Below are 6,000 nucleotides of genomic sequence, written 5' to 3'. Positions count from 1 at the left end.
TATTCCCCGGTCCGAGCATACACCACGAGCAAAGCGTTCGTACACTCAACTGTCAGCTGATTGCGATTCCAAAGTCGAGCTCCTGTCCAACACCGAATATGTGGCCCTGGCTGCCTCCTTAGTTGGTATACCTGGTTTAACAATTAGTAATAGTAGAAATCTTAACCGATTGGCTTGTTCAGCAGTTAAAGCCCTCAATGCCACGTCTATTGCAGTGGCATTGCTTAATGAAGAGCAGATAGAGTTACGCCATGGAATTTTGCAAAACAGGGCTGCTATTGATTATCTTTTGCTTCTGCATCATTATGGTTGTGAAAAAGTTAATGATATGTGTTGTTTTAATATTTCTGATCACTCTCATGCTATTGACAATCAGTTAGCCACAATTAAGAATCTTACTGCTCAAATTCAAATTAACAATGACCCGTTTTCCTCCTGGTGGGACTGGCTATCTAGCTGGCTGCCAGGATGGGGTTGGTTACATCAGCTAATAACCTATGGAGGACTCTGCCTTTTATTCCTCGTACTCGCCTGCTGTGGCATTCAGTGTATCCCCTCCTTAATTTCATTGTGTACCCAAGGGTGCCCATGGTCCAAACAAAAGCCTGCCTTCTCTTTCTAAAAGAAAAGGGGGAGATGTAGGGATCGGTCCTGGCTGGCAAACCACCAGAAACCGCCCCCTGCAAACTCCATCTTGTCACAGAATGCAGACTCCACACATTCATAGATCAGATAAGTATAGCACGCTTTGCCTACACGCAGGCGGGTGAGGGGAAAAGGGGAAGAAAGAGTCCTCCACCAATGCGAAACAAGTAAACAAGGCTGTAAGTTATGCATGACACTGTAACTGAAAGAATAAAAAGGCTGCCACGCCTGACGGCGGGGCGCTTTCCTGAGCAAACGAGCTGTCTGCGTCTGTTTCCTTCCCGCAGAGGAGGAAGGAGCGGGAACACAACATGCTCAGGGGAAGAGGCAGGGGTGGTTATTGAGGAAGGAATTGGAATGGGGCAGGGAGGGGGGTGGAGTGGGGTCGGGGCACGGATGGAGTCAGGGTGGGGCCAGGGGCAGAGAGGGGTCAAGCACCCACCGGCGTGAGCAGAAGTTGGCGCCTATCCCCAGGACCGGCGCTAGGGTTTCTCGTGCCCTAGGTGCACGGCCATTTCGCCGCCCCCTGTGCTGATCCCATGGCTCCGGTGGAGCTGCCGCAGGCATTCCTGCGGAGGATCCGTTGGTCCGTGGCTCTGGTGGAGCTGCCACAGGCATGCCTGCGGGTGGGAGTCCACCGGAGCCGCGGGAGCAGCCGACCCTCTGCAGACATGACTGCGGCAGCTCCACCGGAGCCGCGGACCAACGGACCCTCCACAGGCATGCCTGCGGCAGGTCAGCCGGAGCTGCCTGCTGCCCCCCCCCTCCCCGGCAAAATGCCGCCCCCTCAATAATCCTGGCTCCCTAGGTGAGTGCCTAGGCTGCCTAAATGGTAGCGCCGGCCCTGCCTATCCCCCACCCCTTCTGCCCCCAGACCCTCTCACCTGCCGCTTGCTCCCTTCTGCCCCATCCTGCCTTAAGGGTGAGTGACAGGGACGGAGAGGAGCAAGTGACAGGGCCCCACATACAGCTGACGGGCAGCAAGCAGCGGGTGCTGCAGGCTTCGGGGGAAGAGCTGGAGCGACGGCTCTGGGCAGAGCACAGGCAGCACTCCAAAGGTGGCAGGTCTGCAGCCTGCCCCCAAAGGGAGGGGCGCTGAATCCTGTTTGGGGAAGCTGAGCCTCCCCTGGCCTCTGGTACCTCCCATCCAGGGTGCTGGCAACATCAGGCTGTGTCTCTGGTGGGGATCTCAGCACAGCAGCTCCTGCAGGCAGAGGAGGAGGGGCAGTTTCTGGCCCTTGTACAGTGGTACAGACCCACCCCTGAGATCTCTGAGAGGGGCAAATTCTCAATATTGGGTGCAGTGTTTTCACTATTCCGTGTATCCTGTTTTCCCTCCTGCAGATGGGGATGGTGTCGGCTGCTACAGCCATCGGTCTTCAGTGCCCTCCATGACAAAACTCTGCAGCCTCTTGGCAGCTTGGAGGAAACAGATGTTCCTCCTCACTCTGCACCCACAGACACTGGAGCTGGGAGGATGATTTGCCCCCATGAGTGAAGTTCAGAGTCATTCAGCTGGCTGGGCTGGGGCCATGCTGGGAGCTGAGCTCTTCTGAACATCAAATCCAGTTGTGGGTGTGGAACTCTGTGGAAAATCTGCCCAATCTGCATCTACATGGCACAAACAGATAACTGCAGGCTAGTCATTGAATAACACCCAGGGCTCTGGGTGGGCGTATACAGCCCATGCTGCTACGGCTTCATGCCTACCAGTGTCCAAGCTAGCTAGAACAAAGGTAGCCTGAATGTGTCTACACATGGTGCTGTCACATCTTCATTGCAGTATGGACACCCCCTGAGTGAGCAGAGCAGTGACATGTCAATGTCAAGCCAGGCAGCGCTTGGCCACTTTGCAGCCTCTGTTGCCATCACGTGGCCTTTTCATGCCAATCGCCTGCTACTGTTACTGTGACTTTACCTGTGATAGACACAGGACCAGGATTACAAAAGGTTTAAGCACCTAAAGAAGGAGAAAGGTACCTTGTGGGATTTACAATAGCACCTGAGCAGGTCAGGTACCTAACTCTCACTGTACGTTTATAGGATTTAGCCACCTGGCTCACTTCGGGCCGTTGATAAATCCCAGTAGGTGCCTGTCGCCATCTTTTAATCCTGGCCCACAGATAACATAGAAGTTGGGCTGGAATCAGGGAACTCTGCTGTAGATCATATGCTCTGTGTTATGCTGGGGTCAGACTAGAGAGTCAGAATGGCTTTATCACCTTTTGGCTTTAAAACCATTGTTTCCGTGCCCTGGCCTCTGGGTCTCTGCTTCTGAGCTGTGCTGGGCTCCAGGGCGTGAGTCCTGCTAGCCCTTAGGAAATAGACATGAATAAATCACCTTCCCGCAGCATCAGTCCTTTAATGCCAGTGCAACTCAAAGCCAACTACACACAGCTCATCTGCAGAGAGCAACAGGTTTGAGTCTAGTTCAATTGCAGAAAGAGAGGTGAGAGGATTCTCAGATACCTGTGCCATTAGCTTCTAGATTCTGGTCTATAGATATTGACCAAAACATCCAAGTGCTGGAAGACTAAATGTGTCTTCTGTTGGGGGAAAAAATCCACAAAGACTAGTACAGGAAGTTTGCTATTTCAATTAAATATGTTGGGGGATCAACATACAGGGGAAAATTAAGATGATAAATATGAATTACAATGCAAACTACTTAAGATCTTTTCTATGAGTGTAATCAAATACCTACTGCTGACTGGAATTTTTCCTCCCATCAGGATTTTTTTTATTTTTCACTGAAAACCATAAATCCATATTCCCCCAGTTATTGGCAAATGAAAACTTTCAGCTAAAAAGTGATTTTTTTTAAATCTCAAAACCAAAACAGTTTGTTTTTTAACTTTTAAGTTTTTTTACAAAACAATCCCAGAAGGTTTGAGAACAGCAGACAGATTCTGAGGTTTGTTGTTGTTCAGCTGAAAAACCACTCTCCATTTAAAAAAAAAAAAAAAAAAAGCTGAAAATTTCCAACCAGCCTTAAACTTTAAATGGGTTGAGGAATATTAATATTGCCTGATAAGAGCCTGATTTCAAACCCATGTATTCTATTGCATCTGTGTGATTTCTTTTTCAAAGGGATAGTTGTGAGGAGGAAACAATTGAATAAACAGTAAAGTTGGCAGCACACAGGATATTTTATAGAGAAGAGCCCCTTTAAACCCTGGGTTAGAGTTGAACCAAGCGGCCAAAGCCCGTCTAGCCTGCCACCATTCAAGGACATATGGGATCTCACAGAGAGTAGAACCCAGAACTCCTGGCCTAGCTCCAAACTGCAGCTGGCTGAGTATAAATGGTGTAAATGAGTGTGCAGAAGAGAAACAGAGTAAGACACGGGGCTATATTTCCAAAGAAATTTAGGTGCCTAGTGAGCTTTTCAGAAGCACCTAGGAGCTCACACCTTATTGATTCCAAGGGGTATTGGGGCCCTGATCCTTTTGAGAATCCTAATAGGTGCCTCAATACCTTTAAAAATCTGCCCCAAAGCTCCTCTCCGAAAGCCCTTACAGTCCTAGTAGACACGGTGGGCGGGGGGGAGGGGGATGGGGTTGAAACAGGCAGAAAGAGGGGAAATGACAGGTCCAAGGTCACAGAGCCGGTTACTGACAGAGACAAGAACAGAGCCCAGGTGTCCTAACAGGCAGTGCACCACACAGCAGAGAGTAAACGATACAACGTTTACTACCAGTCCATTGACAGACGCAGGCAGAAGTGCTGCTGGGAGCTGGTGCCATAAATCAATTTGGGAGCAGGGAGTCAGCTGTCTAGGGATATAGCTTGGGGTAGAAAAATTACAAATGAGCTGCTATTCATGATTGTGGTTGAGTCTGTCGTATTGCCCTGCAAAGGGGGAATCAAGCTGTTAGAATTTTAGTTTGTTTTATCCCAAGTTTTGAGCTTGTTGATGGTCACAATAGAGGGACCTTCTTTACAAGAATTGCTGAATTTGGAGTGTGCTTTGTTCCATCCTTCATATTGCATTTTATCAAGCAACCCCATGGACAAAATTCTCAAATGGGATAAAGTGATGCAGCTCCATTGACTTTAAAGGAGCTGACCCAATTTACAGTAATGTGGTAAAATGACTTATTGCTTGTCAGAGGCATGGAGCACTAACAACACCTACTCATTGTAAGGGATGAGTTCTGTGCACCTTTGACATTCATATAATGAGATATTAGGGAAAGGGGGATCAGGGACATTCCCTCTGTCGCTCTCATCCTGACCATTATCCTTCTCATTCCCTCCACAGCCATCACACCGTGTACTGAGGAAGAACATGTCCAACCAAACCATCACAACCAAATTCCTTCTCCTGGGATTCTCTGATGTTCCAGAACTGCAGATTTTACTCTTCGTGGTGTTTCTAGTGCTTTACCTGATATCCCTGCTGGGAAATCTTCTCACCATCACAGCCATAGCCCTTGACCACCCCCTTAACACCCCCATGTACTTCTTCCTGATGAATCTGTCCATCCTAGACCTCGGCTCCATTTCTGTCACCATCCCCAAATCCATGGCCAATTCCCTCATGAACACAAGATAAATTTCGTATTCATGATGCGTCACTCAAATTTTTCTAGTTGTTGTCTTTGTTTCAGCAGATTTTGCCATACTGACTGTCATGGCGTATGATCGATACGTCGCCATCTGCCAACCACTGCACTATGAGACAGTGATGAACAGGAGAGCTTTTGTCCAAATGGCAGCCAGTGCCTGGATCAGTGGTATTCTCTACTCTGCACTGCACACTGGGAACACATTTGCAGTATCTTTCTGTGGAGGAAACATGGTGAATTAGTTCTTCTGTGAAATCCCCCAGATACTCAAGCTCACCTGCTCTGATTCATACCACTTTGAAGTCTGGTTTCTCGTGTTTAGTATGTGCTTAGCCTCCAGCTGCTTTGTTTTCATAATTGTCATATGTTCAGATCTTCAGAGCAGTGCTGAGAATCCCCTCTAAGCAGGGCCGGCATAAAGCCTTTTCCACCTGCCTCTCTCACCTCTTTGTGGTTTTGTTGTTCCTCTGTACTTCTGCCCTTGCCTACCTGAAACCCACCTCCAGTTCAACATCAGGTCTGGATCTCATGGTGACTGTTCTCTATTCTGTGTTGCAACCAGTAATGAATCCGATCATCTACAGCATGAGAAACAGAGATCAAGGATGCTCTGAGTAAGTGGATAAGTTGGAGGTTAATCACTAAGAACAAAATGTCCATATTTCTCCTTTGATAGCAATTTCATTCTATGTTTCTTTATAAATATAATCAGCTGATGATATTACCTCCATGAGAAAATACTGTGCAGTCGGTTTATGAAGAATTGGGTATTTCCACTAGTAAA

General features: G+C 48.2%; 1 pseudogene; it reads left to right on the top strand.

Annotated features, from left to right (window-relative positions):
• Nucleotides 1-5,281: 5,281 nt before the first annotated feature.
• Nucleotides 5,282-5,834, top strand: LOC115641152 (annotated as a pseudogene).
• Nucleotides 5,835-6,000: the final 166 nt, after the last annotated feature.

This window comes from Gopherus evgoodei, unplaced genomic scaffold (genome assembly GCF_007399415.2).
Source record: "Gopherus evgoodei ecotype Sinaloan lineage unplaced genomic scaffold, rGopEvg1_v1.p scaffold_33_arrow_ctg1, whole genome shotgun sequence".
Classification (NCBI taxonomy): domain Eukaryota; kingdom Metazoa; phylum Chordata; order Testudines; family Testudinidae; genus Gopherus; species Gopherus evgoodei.
Note: the sequence above shows the minus strand (reverse complement) of the source record. Positions and strands in the feature narration are given on the sequence as shown.